The following is a 19,356-nucleotide window of genomic DNA, read 5'->3' as shown; positions in this document are numbered from 1 at the left end:
CTCTGTGGGCGCTTAGTGCACTCCCTACTATCTCAAGAAAAAAACCAGCTCTTGTTTTCATCATAACTTGAGAAATGTAACTCCGATTTACGCACGATCAGAAGCGTTAGAAAGTTTATTCAATGCTTTATATTATAATGAATAAATATCATTGCTTGTATACCTACAAAAAATGCGATAAAAAACAATCAAACTCAGTGATATTTACATAATAATGCAACTATACACAATATTGACACAATAAAGAAATATATACATATTTACATACAAGTTGATGGTTATTTACTATATTTCAAAAAAATAAGTTGATAAGTTCCATAAAAATATATACAAATATAACTACAATTTTACACTTATCACAACTACACACTCCCTGATACTTGTGGATGGTAAATGGTGTTTTTCACTCGAAGGCGACAAAATGTCTTTTCCATTAAAAACAAACAAACCTTAATTTTCTCTTTTTTACATGAACTAAAAATGCTCTGACTTCCCTATTTCACAGAAGAGGTATGTAGGCACAAGATGCGATGTCTTGTTGAGCACACACAAAAATAAGAAAAAACAACTTTCTTTTTTCATCACTTCAATATTTTTGAAAATAATACCGTTTTAGCCTAACACATATTTTCAAGAGGTTCTTGTAGAGTATCATATATGTGAGGGGTGCTAATAGCTTCCCTTGTATAACCAACCCCTGTATCCAGGTCTTTTCTTTTGTTGGGTTTTATCGATATTTTCACTTTCCTTTGGAAACAATAAAGTTCTATGGAAACTCTTGCTTTCGAGTTTAGTTAATCAATAGCTTAATTTCAATTTTTCCGCCGCGACACAATATAAATTTTTTTTAAAAAAGATTATTTTCCTTCCACTTTGTTTTGGTCATAAACCGAGAGGTATGTGGCGATAGTTTTGAAAATATAAAAAAGATATTACCGGGGATCGAACCAACGACCATTTCAATTATCCCCTCGATTATCCAAAAATCGAGGGTTAAGTGGGAACTTATCTTGATGCCATTCGTTACCTGTTCTCTATAATCGAGGTTATATCAACTTCATGTCCAAGGTTAAGTGGATTTTTTGTAGTAGTGACAATGTGTTAATACCCTTGAGATTAAGGGTTAACAGAGGCTTTAAGGTACGTTGTAGGGTCGAGAGCTAGCTCAAGTAGAAGGTGGGAAGCTCTGTATATGTAGTTTTCTCTATGAGAAAGAGATCCTCATTTCTCAACTCTAAATTGAGATATTTATCGGTGTATTGAGCCTGGATCCCATGCCTCTCAGGAATAACAACCACTCTTGAGAAAATATGGGAGTGGATAGTCAATCTTCCGTTATTCAAGGGAGTGTGGTTGGTTTCCACAGCTTCATCTAGGTCGTTGTGGACTAGAAACACATCATCCCCATGAACATGCACTTTGGGCAAATATGAAGGACCCGAGCGACATTTCCGAGGAAAGGACATCTCATCCAGAAAATGGGCGCTCGGACTAGGAAATAGCCGACCATGATTGAGCAATAGGGAGACATGTTGAGTCCCTTTCCTTCACCTTGACTTTTGTGGGATCGTTTCAAATATACCAATACAAGATGGATTCTATACAATCTAACCACACGTAAAACTTAGTAGACTCACTTCTTGGCTATTAATCTCTAGTTTATGAATGGATTTTGAAAAAGAAACTAAAACCTGATGGAGACATTGAGAAACAAAAGGCTTTTCTTATAGACAAGGGTTTTAGACAACAAGAGGATATTGATTCCTTCGACACCTTTTCACCTGTTACAAGACTAACATCCATTAGGATTCTCATTTAACTTGCCACTATTTACAACTTAGAGGTACATAAAATAGACATTAATTGAATTTTTTAAATGGTAATTTGAAAGAAAAAATCTACATGGAACAAACTGACGGGTTTGTGAACTTAGCGACAAGAGACTAACGTCTATAAGTTAGATAAATCTTTCTATGGTCTAAAACCAACTCCTAAACAATGGAATGCATATTTTGACAATTTGATTATCTCAAGTGAGTTTAAAGTGAATAAAAGTGGCAAATGTATTTATTATAAGTCTGACAATGGAATTTACACTTTTATATGTTTCTATCCAGATGAAATTATCCTATTTTGTTCAAACATTCATGCTGTTAATAACATGAAATCAGTGGTGTTTAACAACTTCGATATGAAATACCTTAGACAAGATAGTGAAGTCGTTGATATAAAGATTACTAGGTTAGATAAGAAATTGTCTTTAGAACAGTATCACTAAGTTGAAAAGATCTTAAATAAATAAAATACTTTGACCATAAAATTTCTTGCACCACATACGGTCCAAGTGTTAAGCTCTTCAAGAACACCAGTAGAAGCCGGTATCACATTGATTGTACTTGACTCGACATTGCCTATGTGAAGAATTGTTGTGCAAGTTTACCAATAGATCTGGTATAGATTATTGGCACACTATTGAGATAGTCACAATGTACCTAAAGAGGACCATGATTCTTAGATTATATTATTAAACGTTTCCCACTATACTTGAAGGGTACAATGATGATGATTCCAAAGCTTATTGTTCTACATTTTTCCCCCAAAGAGAAACACATTGTTATATGATTATAAAGAAACTAGGGGTTACATTTGCATCATAGGTGGAAGATCAGTCTCTTGGAAGTCTAATAAACAAATGATTCTCACTCAATTAACTATATAATTAAAAATTATATATCTTGCAACCTATAATGAAGAAGCAAGTTAGTTGAGATGCTTGCTACCAGTGATTTCCCTGTCAAAATAACATGCTCGCTGTCTTGATCCACTATGATAGTGTCACGCCTATTGCACGTTTTGAAGTGATTGAAATTAACATGCTATTGAGCATGATTCATAAAGTGACTAGAGATTTAGGTAATAGAAAACCTTGATGAGGTCTATATTGTATTTGTAAACTCACCTTTGTAAATATGGAAATAGGGCCGCTTCATGGAAGATCTCATGCATAAATTCTTAAATCATTCATTAAATTGGGCTAGTCGTCCAAAGCTTGTGTAGCACGAGCCCTTTGAGAATACACCATAAGAAAATGTGGGATGTGGATATGATGTAAGGGAAATATTTCTAAACTACGATCATTCTAGTTAAATGTGAATCTTGTTATGAAAAAAAATAAAGTTTATCAAGTTTGGGCTCGGAAAATATATTTGGTGAATAAAGATGTATGCCGCCCTGAAGATTCTTTCGATGGTGTTTCGGATCTAAATGAAATCATTGATCAAGCTAGAAAGGAGAAGAAGGAACACTTCATTTTAATGGTGGACTTTCAAAACTCATACGACTGTGTAAATTGGAACTTCTTGAGATGTATGTTAGAGAAATTTGGATTTGCGAATAATTTGTGCAGATGTGTGGAAGCTTGCATATTCAGTAACTCCATGTCAATCTTAGTTAACGAGAATTCAACAAATGATTTCTGGGTGGAGAAGGGATTAAGACAAGGTGACCCTTTGTCACCTTTGTTGTTCACATTGGTGGTGGAGGGTCTATCAAGCATGGTACGAAAGGCAGCTGAACGTGGTAATTTTGAGGGGTTTAAAGTGAATGGAGATCTTGAAGTAAGTTTACTCTAATTTGTTGATGATACAATGATTGTGTGGAGAGGGTGTTGGAATACTAGATGGAGCATAAAGGCCATTTTTAAGGGGTTTGAATTAGTCTCAGGCCTAAAAGACAACTTTTTCAAAAGTAAGATTTATGATGTGAATGTGGATGAGGATTTCATGGAAAGTGCATCACAAATCTGAAGGATAGAAAAACACTTAGAAAAGGGGGTTTGAATAAGTGTAGCTTTAAAACTTGTAAGATAAAAACAATTTGCACAATGATTTTTATCCTGGTTCGTTGTTAACTAAACTACTCCAGTCCACCCCCTTGGAGTGATTTACCTCACCTGAGGATTTAATCCACTAATCACACGAGATTACAATGGTTTTCCACTTAGCCAACTGCTAAGACTTCTAGAGTATACTGATCACAACCTGATCACTCTAGGAACAATCTGCTTAGATACCTTCTAAGATTTTCTAGAGTATACTGATCAACAACCTGATCACTCTAGTTCTTACAACTTAATGTAAACAAATTCTTTTAAGAGTTACAATGCTTCTAATAAAGCTATTATCACAACTGTGATTTTCTCTTAAGTTTAAGCTTAAATCTCACTAAGATATTACAACAGCAATGTAGTGAGTTTGATGATGAAGTTTGAGAGCTTTTGAATTTGACGGCGTTTCTGTATAATGCGCAAGTGTTGTATTCAGAATTCGTAACATAGCTTCTCATCAGAACTTCATATTTATAGGCACTTGAGAAGATGATCGTTGGGAGCATTTAATGCTTTGCGTAATCCGTACAACATTGCATTTAATGTTTCACTCTTTTGTCAACTACCTCGAGCCTTGTTTTCGCTGTGTCTACTTACGTTGCCTTTAATAGCTTCTAACGTTCCTTTTGTCAGTCAGAGTAGCCTGCCAGTCTAGTACTTGCTTCTGATCTGAAATTTGTGTGAACAACGTTTGAATGTCATCAGAGTCAAACAGCTTGGTGCAGAGCATCTTCTTGTCTTCTGACCTTGAAGTGCTTCTGAGCGTGATACCATGAGAACTTCAGTGCTTCTGCTTCTGATCTCAAGTTATTCTGATGCTTCCATAGAACCATGTTCTGATTCTGCTTGACCATCTTCTGATGTCTTGCCAGACCATGTTCTGATGTTGCATGCTGAACCTTCTGAGTCAGTGCTTCTTGCGCTGATTTTGTGCATACTCTTTATATAATTCCTGAAATGGAAATTGCATAGTATTAGAGTACCACATTATCTCATACAAAATTCATATGCTTGTTATCATCAAAACTAAGAATATTGATCAGAACAAATTTTGTTCTAACAATCTCCCCCTTTTTGATGATGACAAAAACATACATAAATGTTATGAATTTGCTATCAGAATATCAGACGGCTAAAGACAATTACACAGCTATAGCATAAGCATATAAACATAGTGTGTGAATATGTCTCCCCCTGAGATTAACAATCTCCCCCTGAGATAAATAATCTCCCCCTGAAATAAATACTGGAAGAGTTTTAATAAATAAAGGACTTCCCTGAGTATTTTCCATTTCAGTTGAGACGATCACATATGCTTAGATCTTCAGAACATTCACAGCTTCTGATTCTTGCTTCCATAGGACAGCTTCAGAACTTGAATTTCTTCGATCTTCAGAACATTCAACTTCTGATTCTTGCTTCCATTGGACAACTCCAAAGCTTGAATTTCTTCTTGAATCATTTCATGCTAGATTGTATCAGAACATTGTTGAATGTACCAGAGCATCATCAGAGCATCTCTACATCCTGAAATGTTACAGAACAAGCTAAACAACAAAAGTCAGCATGAATGAATCAGAACATAAAATATGTATCAGAACATATAATTATGTATCAGAGCAAAAAACAAGTAATGTTACAGAGCATATTTTATAACTAAAAACATGCATCAGAACATATAAGGAAAAGGAATGTGTTAGAATATCAGAACATTCTTCCTTCTTGCTTTTGATCTTGAAGCTTTGTAGCACTCAGCTTACTTCAATGGAAAATAAATCAGATCATTTATCACATCTTTCTCCCCGTTTTTGTCATAACATCAAAAACATAAAATATTCAGATGAAAAACAGGACAAACAATATGAGAGAAGAAAAGATAAATTTCATTTATTGCCAAAGAGAGAAATTAACAGAAGTACAAGAGAGATGCTAGGAAAAACAGATGCAGCAAACAAAGAAAACAACTAAGACTCAAAGACTAAGATGACCCTAGCTTGGACATGATCTTGGCCAGCATGTCATGAATCCCATTGTTTCTCTCAGTCTGCCTCTCCATGAAGGTGCAAAATTCAGCATTGATTGTGCGTTGCTCATCCATGCGAGAAGATAGCTCAGCCTGATTCTTCTGAATAACTTCCAGAGTCCTTGCGAGACGAGAAGGTTCATCAGAGGAAGCTTCACAACTTCTGTCCAGAGGGATAACATTCTGAACCGCAGCTTCTATAGTCAGACCATCACCTTGATTTTCCTCAACAGGAATACTGTCAGCAGGAAGATCTTCAGCATCTGCTTCTTCCATAGAAGTATCTCCATACTCTGCAGCAGGCACCTCAGAATCTCCATTCTCAAGAGCTTGAAGAATGGCAGCTAGATTCCTTGGGGCAGAAGGACCTTCAACTTCTAGAGGATCAGCAACTTCTGGAATGACCAACCTGGGGTCTTTCTCAGAAGGATTTTCCCTCAGAAAGTCAAAGAGCGACTTGAAGTCTCCAAGCAGAACTGGATACTGAGGTCTCCAGACCACAATCTCCCTGCAAGGGTTAGCTTCCATTGCTGCAGCAATTCTTGCTTCTTCAAGTTCATCAGTGAACAACTTCTCTTCAAGAATATATCTCCCTCCGAGACAACCGAACCAGAAGTCTTCATAACTCCTCAGAATTCTACAAGGGCGTGGAGCAGTTTCTACACAAATTTCCTGAAGTTCTTCAAAACAAGCATCTGCTTTTCTTCGAAAGATTCTCCAGAACTTTCGCATAGCAACATCATTCAGGCCAGAACTTTCAACAATTCTGAGAGTATCAAAGACTATTCCGAGATTCCTCTTTACCATTTCAAAATTTACACCAATAGGATACTCACGGCGGGATTTTATTATGGTTATAGGGAAATCAGGGTTAGGAACGGAATAGGGTTGAGGCTCTCTATCCAACCGAAAAGATGATTCTGCTTCATTCTCAGAATCTAACACTACCATCTCAGCTTCAGGACGAGGCTTGGGAGTGTAGTTGCAGTCACGGAGCAATTGCTCATGTGATGCAGAATCTGGAAGACCAGAACCAGAGGGGTTGTTTTGAGAGGTGGAAGGGATGGGTTCAAAGTGTGCATGAGGAGGTGGTTGAGAAGTGGATATATTTGTGTGAGGTGGAAAGAGTGTTTGTAGGGGTGGTATATCAAGAACAGGATTTCCAAGGGCCTGGTCAGAAGCAAGGTTGGTTGTGGTTGGAGATGAGGGAATGAGGGAATTTTTGATGGATGAGGGAGGAGGAGTAAGGGTTTTGGTTATAGGAGAGGAAGGAGGTGTGAGAACATGGAATTTTATGGGAGATTCTGATGGGGCTTTTTCTGGTTGATTTACTGGTTCAGGGGTTTGAGCAACAGCTATTAGTGCAACTTCTGAACGTAAAGTAGGAACAGAATCAGGTTCAGAGAGATGAATACCTTTGGATACCTTCTGAACAGCTTCAAACACAGCCTCAAGCTTCTTCTGCTTCTTACTCTTCTGCTCTTCCACAATCTTAGCCTTCCCAAGAGAGATTTCTCTTCTTCTGGCAGATTCCAGTGTCTCCTTCTCACTAGCAACAACCTTTTGACCTCCAACTGCTTGAGTTGTTGGTCCTTGAGATGTTTTAGCTTGCTGAATCACAGCTTCTTGAACATCCTCATCATCATCAGAGGCATTTAATATTAATTTTCTTTTTCTTGTCTTTTTCTTCTCAACAGGTATACCAATTTCAACATTTTTATTCAACTTCTTCTTTTTCTTCTTCTCAGCAGTCTCCTTTACATTCTTCTTAGTTGCAACTGAAACAACTTGAACTTCTTCAGCAATAGCTTCTTCTGGAACAGTTTTCTCAACGGTAGTAGCAGCAGCTACATTTTGAACTACCTTCACCTGATTATCAGAAGGATGATCAAATTTCCTCTTAGTCCTTCATTCCTTCTTCACAGCAGCTTAAGGAGCAGCTTCTGAAACATCTTCCGAGGCAGCAGCCCTAGAAGTTTTCTTGCGACCTTCTTTAGCAGGAGCACCTTTTTCTTGATCTTTTACTCCTTCATCTTCTTTGAGTGACTTCAGATATCTAGTTCTGACTCCTAGCACTTCACTTCTGAAGAAGGTTTCAAAGTCAGCAAAAATAAGATCTCTTCTGCTTCTTGCTCCAGGAAGAGGTTGAGGGGCTTTGATGATAGTATCAATAACATTCATCTTTCTCAAGGTGAGAGCATTCAAGCAACTTCCAGTAATGACAGTCAGATCTTTGATGGTACCTTCAGCTTATAATTTCTCAACTATCTTGGAATGAACCAGAAGGTTTGTAATGATTCTTCCAAAAGGAATGATAGTACACTTCTTTAATCTGAAGGCATTCCTGGAATCCCTCACAGCATTCCACATGTGATTGAAGATTATGTAGAAAACATCAACCTTCTTCTGAGTAGCAATGCAATACAAAATGTATTTCTGCTCATTGTTGACGAAGTCTGCAACATGTGTTCCTTTCCTGTGATAGAAACACCCCAGAAGAATCTTGGTCCAAATTTTATAAAGATCCCTCATATCCTTGACACGCTTTGTCTCCTTTACATCTGTGTAAAGGGTAGACAACACTTCATCCCAATCAGCCCTTTGATCAATTTCATAAGCACCCTCAGGGTTTCTTAGATCGAACATCATTCTCAGAATGTTCTCAGTAACGACCACAAACTTCCCATGGACGAAAGACATAATGGATTTAGGGGCAACAACAGCATGCACCCAAAATTCCTTAACAATATCTGGGTAGACTGGTCCACAGAACTCAGCAAATAACGAGGTCCATCCTTGAAAAAGAATATCTTATTTAAGACGAAAGTTATGTTCTTCGAGACTATCAAAGTCTACCATGAGTTCACAGATAACTTCCAACTCCTTTTTGGCAATAGAACAGGCAATAACCGGAGTAATTTGCTGATCTTCTTCTTGCATATGGAGAGGGACAGATGAGCCAACATTGTGAGATGATGAAGCGGCCATTGAAACAGTATTGAGATTTGAAAAACAATTTCTGGGTTTGCGCTTAGGGTTTGAGAAAAGACCGAAAAGGTTGCAAAAATGCATGCAAGAGGAAAGAGAAAATGGGAGTGAAAAAGATAAACGTTATGATTTGAATTGTATTTATAGAGACGGATTTGAAAATGAATGCAATACAGTTATGAGAATGAACAGTTACAGAATCAAATGAAATCAATTGCATTAAATGATGAGTGACGTTAGATGAGAGATCATGGTAAATGAAATGATTTAACACAGTTACCTAGGGCGGCGTCCCATCAGATTAACTCGCGCTTTTACCAACCGTACATACACGTGTTCACCATCAGAATACTCTTGGTGACAGTTGTGTTGCACTGAATAGAACTTTTCACCTTCTGATTCTGATCACTACTTCTGATTGTAATTCTTTAGAAATGATCTAGTCCTGATAGGATCATCTTTCTTTCCAAGGATCACATCTTCTGAGTGAGCTGAGGTGAGTTTAGAAGATCTTCTGACTGTTGGCTCTTCAGAAATTCTGAGATTCTCTAAAGATGCAGCAACTTGATCTTCTGATTCTTTGCTTTTGAGACTTTCAGCTTCTGGAGCTTTGCTTCTTGGTTCTACAACTTCTGATATGTCAATATCTATATCTGCAAAATTCTCAAACTGCTTTGGCTTTTCAAGACCAAGCTTATCATCAAATCTGATATTGATTGATTCTTCTACAACCAATGTTTCAGTGTTGTATACTCTGTAGCCTTTAGAGCGTTCAGAATATCCAAGAAGGAAACATTTTTGTGCCTTAGAATCAAACTTACCAAGATGATCTTTAGTATTCAGAATAAAACACACACATCCAAAAGGATGAAAATATGAAATGTTGGGCTTTCTGTTCTTCCACAATTCATAAGGAGTCTTATTTAGAATAGGTCTTATAGAGATTCTATTCTGAATATAACATGCAGTGTTTATTGCTTCTGCCCAGAAGTGCTTAGCCATATTGGTCTCATTGATCATGGTTCTGGCCATTTCTTGTAGAGTCCTATTCTTTCGCTCTACAACTCCATTTTGCTGTGGAGTTCTAGGGCAAGAGAAATCATGGGCAATACCATTTTCTTTGAAGAACTCCTCAAAGAATCTGTTCTCAAATTCGCCACCATGATCACTTCTGACCTTTATGATTTTGCACTCCTTCTCAGATTGGATCTGAGTGTAGAATTCAAAGAACACTGAATGAGACTCATCCTTGTGTTTTAAGAACTTTACCCATGTCCAGCGGCTATAATCATCTACGATGACTAATCCATATTTCTTCCCTCTGACAGATGTTGTTTTGACTGGTCCAAACAGATCAATGTGCAGAAGTTCTAACGGCCTTGAGGAAGATACAACATTCTTAGATTTGAATGCAGGTCTGGAGAACTTGCCCTTCTGACATGCTTCACAAAGAGCATCTGATTTGTATGTTAGATTTGGGAGTCCTCTGACCAGATTTAGTTTGTTAATCTGAGAAATCTTTCTCAAACTAGCATGTCCTAATCTTCTGTGCAAGACCCATTGCTCTTCAGAAACAGACATAAGACATGTCACCTTCTGCTTCTCAAGATCAGAAAGATCAATCTTATAAATGTTGTTCTTTCTCTTGCCTGTAAATAGGATTGAGCCATCCTTCTGACTTACAGCCTTGCAAGACTTTTGATTGAAGATTATGTCATAACCATTGTCACTTAATTGACTTATGGACAATAAGTTATGCGCTAATCCTTCTACAAGAAGTACATTAGTTATGGAAGGAGAGTTACCAATACTTATGGTTCCAGAGCCAATAATCTTGCCCTTCTGATCTCCTCCAAATTTGACTTCTCCACCAGACTTAAGCACCAGGTCTTGGAACATAGACCTTCTTCCCGTCATGTGTCGCGAGCACCCAGAGTCCAGGTAACATGACATTTTCTGCTTTGCCTTCTTTGCTGCTAAGGATATCTGCAACAGAAATTATCTTCTCCTTAGGTACCCACAATTTCTTGGGTCCTTTCTTGTTAGTTTTCCTCAAGTTCTGATTGAAATTGGGTTTAGCATGATAAGTAATAGGAGGAACAACATGATATTCTTTGGGTTTTGCAGCATGATATCTTTTAGGTTGTGTCACATGCTTCTTGGTGTGTGTAGTGTTAAAACTCTGTGCATGTGAGGTGAGCTTGATATCATGTGAGTGGCCATATTTGAACTGATCATACAATGACTTGTATGTGATTTTCAAATCATCAATAGGTTCAAATTTATGTGAGGTATCACCCTCATAGCCAAAACCAAACCTTTTGTTTCCAGAAACACCATATATCATAAAAGCAAGATGACTTCTGCCAATACTTCTAGATAGGAACTTTCTGAAGCTCGAGTCATATTCTTTCAGAATATGATTGAGACTAGGAATGGATTTTTCTGATTCAGAAGGAGATCCACTATCTTTGGATAATTTTAAAACCTTTTCCTTCAGTTCATAATTTTCCACTTCCAGCTTCTTAGTTTCAAATTCAAATTTCTTTTTCAGCTTTTTGTATTTGATACTAAGATGAGCCTTGAGTTCCAGAAGTTCAGTTAAACTGGAAACTAACTCTTCTCTAGATAGTTCAGAAAATACCTCTTCAGAATCTGATTCTGATGTAGATTTTGATCCATCATCCACTGTAGCCATCAGTGCAAAGTTAGCTTGTTCTCCTTCAGAGTCTGATTCTGATTCTGATTCAGAGTCATCCCATGTTGCCATAAGACCTTTCTTCTTATGAAACTTCTTCTTGGGATTTTCCTTCTGAAGTTTTGGACATTCATTCTTGAAGTGTCCAGGCTCATTGCATTCATAGCAGACAACCTTCTTCTTGTCAGATCTTTTGCCACCAGAAGATTCTCCTTGTTCAAACTTCTTTGAACTTCTGAAGCTTTTGAACTTCCTTTGCTTGCTCTTCCAGAGTTGATTTACCCTTCTGGAGATCATGGACAGTTCATCTTCTTCTTCTGATTCTTCAGAATTTACTTCTTCAGTCTGAAAAGCGTTAGTGCATTTTTTAATATTAGTTTTTAATGCAATAGACTTACCTTTCTTCTGAGGCTCATTTGCATCCAGCTCTATCTCATGGCTTCTCGAGGCACTGATTAGCTCTTCCGAAGAAACCTCATTCAGATTCTTTGCAATCTTGAATGCAGTCACCATTTGTAATACGGTGAACTGACTTTTATAATCGAAAATGTCGCGGTAAGCAAGAGTCGCCACCGACTTTTATTTTATCCAATTGGAAAGGCAAAAAGAACAGGAAAGACCTTTGAAAAAGATTTTGAGTTCGGGGGGTAAGTTATACAAAGGGAAGGTTTAAAAAAGCACCCTTTGCATCCATGGTTTTCCATGGGCTCTTAATTGCTTAGCTCACTTGTTTGTTTGAATTGTTTGAAAAGTAGAGTGTGAATAGTAAAAACTTTGAAGAAGAGCTTTAGCTTGTAAATAAGCGTAGTCTTTTTGAAAAGTATTTGAAAATTAGTTAGAAAAAGAGTTTGAATTTAGAGCAAGCAATTAGTAGCAAGTACCCTAAATTTGAAAAATCGTTCTTTTAGCTTTTCGGGTGAAAGGGTCTATCCTTATCATGAGAGGCCAGGAAGTCTTTCAATTGGATGTTAAAGGGTCATCGAGCAATCGCTTGCCATAAGACTGTCCCTTGCCATAAAGAGGGCAGGTAGTCTAAGAGAAGGATATAATAGTCATTTAAGGCATCGTGCGAGGATACCTTAGCAATTGGGACAATTATTCCGTATGAGGCATCTTCGAGGGAGTTTCAATAACTTTGAAGGCGACAGACAACATTGCTTTAGGTATCCTCGGAATCGAGGGACATGACTATTTTTAGGCAACAAAGTTAAGGCAACCAGGCAACAATATAAGGCAACAGGCAACCAGAGGGATTACCCTAAAGGTGTGTGGGTGCACAATCATGTGGTTAACTTCGATGACATTTATCTTATAAATTAGTGATCTAGGTTCAATTCATGGTTATCACTCTCTAAATTACTAACCACGCAATTAAAATAAAATAAAGGCAGAAATAAAATTTCCTACGCTATTACAATAAACACCTGCGGGGGCGGGGGAATTAAAAGACGGAAAAATAAGAAGAATAAATAATTAGTTTTAAACATCCTTGAACGCTTTGATCTTCCTCGAACCCTCGATCGACCCTGAAAATTAAAATAAAAATAATATGGGTGAGTGTATTGACTTTTCGAAGCAAACACTATTTTGGGCAAAAGGCAAAAAGTAAAATAATATTTAAATAAAATAAAATAAGGATTGGAAACTTAGCTCTGATGGGGCGTAGTCGGAGGATCGTGGCTAACCCTGAAAAATGAAGAAGAGAAAGGTAGAAAACTTTTTGTGGCAAATACAAGACATTGATAATAAATAAATGAGGAATTATGTAATTAAAAAAAATAAAGATAAATATATAAAAAAAGTCAGAAAACTTAGCTTTTGGTCGGGTGAAGCGCGCGGCTGAAGAACTTGAAGTAACCCTGAAAATTTGCGCAAAGAAGAGAAGAGGTTTTAGTGTATGAATGATCTCAAAAATTATAACGTGGCAGATCAAAAATTAAAACAGCAATAATCAAAAATTAAAACAGTAATAATTTATGCAAAAAATGGCAAGGTAAAAGGGAAACCCCAAAAGGACAGAAATTAACTATGGTTCATAGAAGGAACAGATACAGTGATTAGTTATCATGCTAAAATCAGGGTTTTAAGGCATAAAATTAAGCCAGAGTTAAATTGTTATCCTAAAATAACTATTAGCCTAAAAAACAATTATTTTAATGTTTATGGGAAAAATCGGGTTTTCGATTAAAAAGTGATGATTATAATTTTACTATAAAAAAAATTTATTAAGATAAGTGAAAAATATAAATGATAATAATTATAATAGAAAAGAAAAATAAGAAAATTAAAATAAAGATATTCATGTAATTAAAATAAAGGAGTTTGAGAAACTTAGCTTCGGATCTTGTGTGGTGCGTTGATGAAAGCCCATGGTATATCTGCGTCATCAGGGACATTGGATTAATCTGAGGATGCATCTGGTGGCTGATGCGCTGAAGGTGCATCGTATGTTACGTGGGTGCGACGCGCTGAATCAAGAACATGTGCATAACAAATAAACATTAAAATACATGTCCTGGGCAAGTATCGAACCCAGGCATGTGAGATTTCTGAAGCTAGGTCCTTGCCAAATGGGTTGTGCGTTTCAATTATTAGTACAATACAATCAAATGATTAAATAAGAAAAAAACACGTTAAACAAAGCAATCAACCAAACCAGTCAGCGTGGGCCCCGCGCATGATCTATCAACCAATCAGAATAGTGAGAGAGTTAAGGACTTATTGACCAACGAATCCCAATATTCCACGCGGGGCTGAGAGAGATAGTGGAATCGGACTGGCCAATGAGAAGTCAAGAAGAAGCCACGCATGCAGCCAAGGATGTAGAGCTGCCTGACCGGTGACGCACCAGTCGTCTTCTCCGGCGAGATTAGCGACTGACCTGCAAACATTAGCGAAAACACAAACGGAAACCACCCAGATTACATAAATTGAGGGCCACGAATTCAATGGTGCCCTTATTTTCGACTGAAACTGCTTGTAACCATGAATACGAAGGATAAGATTTTTATGCCCTAACAATGGCAACTCCGGATCCCTGCGTCAAGCTTCGTAAAAAATGATCCTGAACGGCCTTAATCATCATCATGAACATATGTATATGCATATAAATCATTACAAGTGCGTGAATTAAAAATTTGAATTTCAAGAATGTATGCAAACCGATGAGAGTTAAAAGGGACGATCTGGGATGCCTCGAGCCTGTGCAATGATTGGGAACAGTCTCTGGTAGCCTTAGGAAGAAGATGCAACGTCCATACGCGGTTGAAACTTGCTGGAACTCGAGTTTTATTCTTGCCCTAGTTCTTGATACTCTTTACACCTTTGAAACCCTAATGGTATTGGCCAAAATTCGTCCCCTAGGTGTGAGAATTGCTTCTGCTTATATAGGGGCTTAGATTAGGTCAAGAAGCAATCCAAAAGGTCATGATTCAATCAAAAATATTTGATTGAATGTTAGATTGAAGTAATCATGGAAAATTTCTATTTTTGCCTCATATCTCTCCAATCTCCTTTGATATAATTTGGACTTTTGAATCAATTTAGATTGATTGAATATTTGATTATTGAATCATATAATTTTATTTCATTTATTTGTGATTTATTTTGAATTTTAATGAATAAAATCAAAGATAAATCAAATAAAATTATGAAATAAATAATGTATGACCAATGGACTCTTTTTGGACTTATTATCACGTGAGAAACCCAAAACCACAAGCCCATTACTCAAAAAATTAAGAATTTGCCAATTAGGGTTTTGCTTTCTTCTTGAAAATCGATCAACTTGTACCACGCGTATCTCCCTCATTTTTAATCATATGAAGGTGTTCTCATACTTTTTAGAAAGCTCAAAGAGTCCTTTAAACACTCCTTTTGGTTTCATCTTCATTGAAGTTTCCATGTTCATGTACACTTTTTTGCAAAAAGATGACTTTTTTGCGATCTTCTAGAATGACATGTAATGTTTTGGCTTATATCTTCCAAATGAAGCATTTCTGGACTTGGCATGTGAGAGACAAAGTTGTAGAGAATTCAATTTCCTTCAAAATGTGCTTTGGATGGGAAATTTCTGATGTTCCATGTGAAAGTTATGGCTAGTCAAAGTTCAGTTGACTTTCTCCTATACAAACCCTAATTTAGAAACTTTTGATTTGTTGATTTTTGATCTTTCCTTGATGAACCATGGTCAATTCTTAATCAAATGGTGAATGATACTTCAATATGAGGATGTTGCCAAAAAATCAGGAGTTTTGACTTTACTTTGACCACAGTTGACTTTTAGGTTAACCTAGTCGACTGTTGACTTTCTGAGTATTTGAGTGACCAATCCTTTGAATCGAGGCTTGAAACTTGGCATGAGGGTACTTTGAATCATATGAGAGACCATGGAATCCACTTGAGGCATCAGAACCTGATTTTTCTTTGAAAAGATCAAAACCCTAGTTTGAGGGTTGTTGTTTAGGAGAGTGTACAATCAATCAAATTTTGAGCTTCTGCTATTCAAATGAGTTTGAGTATGAAAATATGGTGGGAAAATTTTGGGGTATGACACCATTGGACCCCATCTTCTGGGTAAGCTTCTGATGATCTTCTTTACATGATCAGCCTTGGTGTAGCCTTTGTCCAGAACTCTTAATCCAGCAGTTAGCGTTTGAAATCTTGAGAACATCTTCTCAATATCTTCATCGTCCTCCATCTTGAAGGCTTCATATTTCTGGATTAGAGCAAGAGCTTTGGTCTCCTTGACTTGAGCATTTCCTTCATGGGTCATTTTCAATGACTCATATATATCATAGGAAGTTTCCCTGTTAGATATCTTCTCATACTCAGCATGAGAGATAGCATTCAGCAAAACAGTCCTACATTTATGATGATTTTTGAAAAGCTTCTTTTGATCATCATTCATTTCTTGTCTTGTAAGCCTTACGCCAGTAGCATTCACTGGATGTTTGTAACCATCCACCAGAAGATCCCATAAGTCACCATCTAGACCAAGGAAGTAACTTTCAAGTTTATATTTCCAGTATTCAAAGTTTTCACCATCAAATACTGGTGGTCTAGTATAACCATTGTTACCATTTCCATTGTATTGCTCAGCTGAGCCAGATGTAGATGTAGATGAAGGTGGTGGAGTCTCAACCATCTTGACTTAATGTTTTTCTCTTCCTGAATCTTTTCTAAACACGGTTAAGTGTTTGCACCTTAGAACCGGCGCTCTGATGCCAATTGAAGGATAGAAAAACACTTAGAAAGGGGGGATTTGAATAAGTGTAGCTTTAAAACTTGTAAGATAAAAACAATTTGCACAATGATTTTTATCCTAGTTCGTTGTTAACTAAACTACTCCAGTCCACCCCCTTGGAGTGATTTACCTCACCTGAGGATTTAATCCACTAATCACACGAGATTACAATGGTTTTCCACTTAGCCAACTGCTAAGTCTTCTAGAGTATACTGATTACAACCTGATCACTCTAGGAACAATCTGCTTAGATACGTTCTAAGACTTTCTAGAGTATACTGATCAACAACCTGATCACTCTAGTTCTTACAACTTAATGTAAACAAATTCTTTTTAGAGTTACAATGCTTCTAATAAAGCTATTATCACAACTGTGATTTTCTCTTAAGTTTAAGCTTAAATCTCACTAAGATATTACAACAGCAATGTAGTGAGTTTGATGATGAAGTTTGAGAGCTTTTGAATTTGACAGTGTTTCTGTATAATGCGCAAGTGTTGTATTCAGAATTCATAACATAGCTTCTCATCAGAACTTCATATTTATAGGCACTTGAGAAGATGACCGTTGGGAGCATTTAATGCTTTGCGTAATCCGTACAGCATTGCATTTAATGTTTCACTCTTTTGTCAACTACCTCGAGCCTTGTTTTCGTTGTGTCTACTGACGTTGCCTTTAATAGCTTCTAACGTTCCTTTTGTCAGTCAGAGTAGCCTGCCAGTCTAGTACTTGCTTCTGGTCTGAAGTTTGTGTGAACAAGGTTTGAATGTCATCAGAGTCAAACAGCTTGGTGCAGAGCATCTTCTTGTCTTCTGACCTTGAAGTGCTTCTGAGCGTGATACGATGAGAACTTCAGTGCTTCTGCTTCTGATCTTAAGTTCTTCTGATGCTTCCATAGACCCATGTTCTGATTCTGCTTGACCATCTTCTGATGTCTTGCCAGACCATGTTCTGATGTTGCATGCTGAACCTTCTGAGTCAGTGCTTCTTGCGCTGATTTTGTGCATACTCTTTATATAATTCCTGAAATGGAAATTGCATAGTATTAGAGTACCACATTATCTCATACAAAATTCATATGCTTGTTATCATCAAAACTAAGAATATTGATCAGAACAAATCTTGTTCTAACAAAATCCTTTGTTGCGGTAGAGACCATATTCCTTAAAAAAAATTGGCATACCAATTGGATCAAACCCAAGAAGATGTGCAACTTAGAATCTAGTTTTGGTTAATCTGAAGAAAAAGCTATCAATTTGGAAAGCTCGATTATTGTCAATTGCGGGGAGGGTGACACTATTGAACTCAATATTATTAAGCATCCCAATATAAATTATGTCTCTCTTCAGAGCACCAGTCAAGATCATCAACGAGATCATAAAAATTCAGAGCTGATTTTTATGGTGTGGGAATGAGGATAAAAGATGCATCAGTTGGGTGAGTTGTAGCAACATTGGTAGACCTAAATATGAGGAAAGGCTTGACATTAAATACATTGGTTTCTTCAATAAAGCCTTATTATATAAATGGAAGTGGAGAATATTAAATGAAGATGACACCATTTGGAGACAAATATTGAGGGCTAAATATGGTGATTTGAAACATGTTGTGTTGTTGGGAATTGATGTAAATAAAAACAAAAAATCTTCAGCTTGGTGGATGGATACTCACTCTGCTAGTGTGCGCAAAACTAACAAATCTGACTATTTTGTAGGTAATATCTGTTTTGAATTAGGCTCAGGAAGGAGAATTTTATTCTGGTACAATAGGCGGTTAGGGGAATCTCCCTGGAAAAACAGTTTCCCTACTTTGTTTAACATGTCTAGGAAGCCATTAGGGTAGGTTTTCGAGATGGGTAGCTTACAAGCAGACGAGTGGACCCGAGATCTGTACATTGCAGCAGAGTTAATTCTTGGAGATCCAATAGCAACAAAAGAAGTCCTATTGAGTTGTTGACAAATATCAAACCTACATTTGTAGACAGTGATATAATCAAGTGGTGGCCTAATCAAGATGAAAACTTTAGTGTGAAAAGCTTTTACAATTTTATACGAAAAAGAGATCTTGAAGAAGTGGTGGCAGTTGATACAAAATTGGCTTTGAAGAGGATATGGAAGATTCAGATACCCTCGAAAATAAAGATTTTGATTGGAGGGTGATGTTAATAGACTTCCAACAAAAAATCAATCGATAAAGAGGGGAACCATTCAAAATGAACATGACAAGGTATGTGCATTGTGTCGAAAATAAGTAGAAGATTTAGTTCACTTATTTTTCAAATGCAAAATTAGAAGAAAAAAAAAGTGTGGAGGAATATATATGTTTGGTTAGATATGAAAGACATGGACACTTCCGTGGATTTGTGCCACTACAAAGAATTCACATAAGCACTCCTGGGCAATGTTAAGAAAATGAAACTCAGCTAGTGTGGCTAGCTACTGTTTGGTCCTTCTGGAATTGGAGAAATAACATTTTATTCAAAGGTGATGTTTGTGTTCTTGATGATCTTGTAATAAAT

The sequence above is a fragment of the Vicia villosa genome, linkage group LG3 (assembly GCF_029867415.1).
Source record: "Vicia villosa cultivar HV-30 ecotype Madison, WI linkage group LG3, Vvil1.0, whole genome shotgun sequence".
Lineage (NCBI taxonomy): Eukaryota > Viridiplantae > Streptophyta > Magnoliopsida > Fabales > Fabaceae > Vicia > Vicia villosa.
This window is presented reverse-complemented; position numbering follows the sequence as displayed.